Here is a 4,676-nt window from a genome sequence, read left to right as displayed (position 1 = left end):
CTCCAGCTCGGCGTTTTCTGGTCTCTAGGTGGACGGCGGCAGGTCCCAGGTCAAGCAGAGCCCACTGCTGCCACCAGGTATCAGAGAGCAGGACATCCCCGCAGGGAGACCTGCATGGCCCTAGCTCCCTCCTCCCGCCCCACCCGCCCAGCGTGTGGGTGACAGTGACGCAGGACAGGCTCTGGAGCCCCTTCCGAGCAGCTGGAGGAACGAGCTGGGTTAGAAGACCCTGGTGCGGGGGAGGCAGCTGGTCGAGAAACTAAACTAACATCCTCTGACGTGCACCACGCTTGGCCACGAAGCTCCATCTGCGTGGTGTGTGTGGGCTGGGCTATGTGTACGTGGGGGGTCTGTGTGTGAGGGTGTGCGGCACATGTGTAGTGAGTGTGTTTGTGTGGAGTATTGTGATCTGTGGGGGGGAGGGATATGTGGGTGTATATAGCCAGATCCACCTTTTGGGGGTGTGTGATCTGTGTGTATGTGGGTGTATATAGCCAGATCCACCTTTTGGGGGGGTGTGATCTGTGTGTATGTGGGTGTATATAGCCAGATCCACCTTTTGGGGGGGTGTGATCTGCGTGTATGTGGGTGTATATAGCCAGATCCACCTTTTGGGGGGGGTGTGATCTGTGTTTGTATGTGGGTGTATATAGCCAGATCCACCTTTTGGGAGGGTGTGATCTGTGTGTATGTGGGTGTATATAGCCAGATCCACCTTTTGGGAGGGTGTGATCTGTGTGTATGTGGGTGTATATAGCCAGATCCACCTTTTGGGGGGGTGTGATCTGTGTGTATGTGGGTGTATATAGCCAGATCCACCTTGTGGGGGTGTGTGATCTGTGTGTATGTGGGTGTATATAGCCAGATCCACCTTTTGGGAGGGTGTGATCTGTGTGTATGTGGGTGTATATAGCCAGATCCACCTTTTGGGAGGGTGTGATCTGTGTGTATGTGGGTGTATATAGCCAGATCCACCTTTTGGGGGGGTGTGATCTGTGTGTATGTGGGTGTATATAGCCAGATCCACCTTTTGGGGGTGTGTGATCTGTGTGTATGTGGGTGTATATAGCCAGATCCACCTTTTGGGAGGGTGTGATCTGTGTGTATGTGGGTGTATATAGCCAGATCCACCTTTTTGGGGGGTTGTGATCTGTGTGTATGTGGGTGTATATAGCCAGATCCACCTTGTGGGGGTGTGTGATCTGCGTGTATGTGGGTATATATAGCCAGATCCACCTTGTGGGGGTGTGTGATCTGTGTTTGTATGTGGGTGTATATAGCCAGATCCACCTTTTGGGAGGGTGTGATCTGTGTGTATGTGGGTGTATATAGTCAGATCCACCTTTTGGGGGGGTTGTGATCTGTGTGTATGTGGGTGTATATAGCCAGATCCACCTTTTGGGAGGGTGTGATCTGTGTGTATGTGGGTGTATATAGTCAGATCCACCTTGTGGGGGGGTGTGATCTGTGTGTATGTGGGTGTATATAGTCAGATCCACCTTGTGGGGGGGTGTGATCTGTGGGTATGTGGGTGTATATAGTCAGATCCACCTTTTCAACAGCTGCCGCCTCTAGGATAAAAGGTCTTAATTGGCATCAGAAAAGAAAATGACCAGAAAGGACCTTTGGGGACCCTGTGAAACTTGAGTATGGACTATATATCCCTGGTAGCATCGCAGCAGCGCTAGATTTTCCGAACTTAGTAGTCACACGGAAGCGCGAACCGTGTGCTCGGCATGGAGGGGGCAGCGGGGAGGCACGGCGGCGCCTCCACGTGGCACCAGAGCGCCGCGGCGATGCTCACCCAGGGCGCGTGCGTCACGCCAGGCACACGCCATCGCGCTGTCCTCACGACTTCTCTGCGGGTTTGGGAGCTTTCAAAATAAAAAGTTAAAAATAAAATGAAATTTAAAAACGAAGTCTAGGGATTTTGAAAACATCTCAGTTTGGGATAAAGGGCAAGTGGGAGCCCCTGGTTCCAATTAGGTTCTCCGACCCTCTTGGGGTTCAACACCTCGGCCCAAAGCCGAGCCGGCCCGCACAGCCGTGTCCACCGCAGGGCCCGTGCGGGAACTGTCAGCCAGGAGAAGGGCAGGCCACAGAGACTGGAGGCCACCCAGCGTGGCGGGCCACCTCGAGGGGCAGCCCTCAGGCCTGGGCATCAGTGTTAGTCTTCCTAGGCCCGGCTCAGGCCAACAGCCCTCGTCCCTCCACACAGCGGGCGCACTTTGCGTCCTCCGCCCCCCAAGTTCCTGGCTGACAACGGGTCGCGTTAGACCGGCCTGCCCCAGGCCGGAGGCTGGGCCCTCGGTCGCCTGCACCACTGGCTTCAATAGCTCTTGGCTGCACGTACATCACGGCGCTCCACCACCCGCTAAAGGGACTAGACAATCACGGGTGTTTCGAACGTCACTGCCTTTCTCAAGTCATTGTGATCATGGCCATAAAGAAGCGTCATTACGGTCACTAAAGAGTCAGCATCCGTGGCCAACTGTACCATGAGAGGTGCCCGTAGCCGAGAGGGCAGGGATGGGGCTGCCCACCAAGGGGGGCCTGGAGGTCAGAAGCACGCCTCGCCTGTCCCCACATTTCCTCCTCTTGCTAAGGCGGCCCTGGGAGGTTCCGGAATCTTCCATCCCCTTGGCAGTGGCTTCGTTTTCTTCTCCTTCACTTCCCCCTGACTGTCAGGTGTCCTCTGAGTCCTTTTCGGTTTAAAACAGCAAAGAAAGGGCCAAGCGGGAGCCCCACTTCCTGGAGGTGGCCTCCCAGCTCCACAGGTCCCCGGGGATCTGAGTGGTTCCCCGAAGAGACCACCAGAGGGAGACAGCTTTCTCTGCCCGGGTGGCACCAGGAAAGCGTGGGTCCCCAGCCCTGCACCCCCAACACGTGCTCAGAAACGAGGTGAATCACCAAAGAAAGCACAAACGGGGGGGTCAGCAGGCACCCGCTCCTCGAAGTATGGCACCGTGGTGTCTGCAAAGTACATCTGTCCTTTGGGGAGATGACGGGGTCCATCCCAGATTTCAGGCTCCTACCCTTCCACCTTGAGCTTGGAGCCCCTGTACCCCTTTTTACCTGCTTTCCCCTCCCCTTCTTCGTCCTGTCTCTGCACAGAGCCCCACTGCTCTGCTAACTCATGGCATCCGCTGATGGAAGAGAAGCAGGCAGAGCTGGCCGCTTCTCCACCCTGACCCTCCCTCTCGGGGACCACACACCTCCCTTCCCCCTTCCATCCAGCGTCAGGCTGCAGCGCCCAGCCAGCCACCCTCCTACTGGTGAGTGCAGGGAGCCTCCCCTACCACACGCCTGGCCCAGGAGGGGAGACGCCCCGATCACATCGGCGCCTCCCACCCCACGGGGAGTCAGAGAGATCAAGCAGGACACACTTCTGACCCACGCCAGGCCCTAGTGTGCCCCAGACAGAGCACTACTATTTCACACCCTCCATCCCCCACCCACCCCGAACGCGGTCTCGGGGCAAAAAGGTGAAGATGGTCCTAAAAGCACCCTGAATTGTGTGAAGATGTTATAAACGCAACGCTATTACTACTTTCCATAGACTTTACCTTTTAGAGTAGTTTTAGGTTCTCAGCAAAATTGAGCAGAAGAGGGTTTTCCCATCTACCCCGGTCCCTTCGCCTGCAGAACCTCCCCTGTTATCCACGTTCCCTACCAGAGGCCCACTTGTTACGATGGATGAACGTACAGTGACATGAGTATCACCCAGGGTCCGTAGTTTACGTTAGAGTTTACTCTTGGCGTTGACAAATGTGTAAGGACATATCTTCACCCCTAGAGTAGCATACAGAGTAGTTGCCCTCACCTTCCCCTCACCTTCCCCTGTGCCCCACCCAACCCCTTCTCCCCCCGAACCCCGGCCAACCCCTCATCTGTTACTGTCTCCATCCTTTGGCCCTTTTCAGTGTGTCCTATAGTTAGAATCACACTGCACGAAGTCTTTTCAGGCTGGCTTCTTTCACTGAATAATTTGCATTTAAGGTTCCTCCGCGTCTTTTCCTGGCTCGACAACTTTCTTTTCAGCACCGACTAATATTCCACTGTGCGGATGGACCACGGCGTGTTTATCCATCCCCCCGCTGAAGGACATCTTGGTTGCCTCCGAGTTTGGGCAGTTATGAATACAGCTGCTATAAACGTGTGTGTGCGGGTTTTGTGCGGTCATCAGCTCTTCTGAGCAAAGACCAAGAAGCACGATTGCTGGACGAATGGCCAGGGGCAGCGCTATGATTAATTTCACGTCCCAACAAAAGGCTCCTGCTCCTGGCTCCCAGGCGCCGGGGTCCGCTGGGGAGGGCTTGACATGCCCGGTCCTTGTGCCGCGACCTCCGGGTTATTAGCATCTGATTCACTTGACTTTCGAGTATCGCTTTTAGAACAGTTTTATTTTAAGATAATTATAGACTCCCAGGCAGTTGGAGAAATAACTCGGGAAGAGCCCTTCACCCAGTTCCCCCCGTGATAACATCATGTTGCATAACGTCCGTCTAATATCTCAACCAGGAGACTGACTGAGATATGGGTGTGCCGTTTTCTTAACCATTCACCCACTGAGGGACACTTGGGTTGTTTCCAGCTTGGGGCTTTTACAAATAGAGCTGCTATGCACATTTTTATAGCGGGTCATTTTTTTACGAACATAAGTTTTCATTTCTCTG

This window comes from Molossus molossus, unplaced genomic scaffold (genome assembly GCF_014108415.1).
Source record: "Molossus molossus isolate mMolMol1 unplaced genomic scaffold, mMolMol1.p scaffold_m16_p_5, whole genome shotgun sequence".
In the NCBI taxonomy this organism is placed as follows: Eukaryota; Metazoa; Chordata; class Mammalia; order Chiroptera; family Molossidae; genus Molossus; species Molossus molossus.
This window is presented reverse-complemented; position numbering follows the sequence as displayed.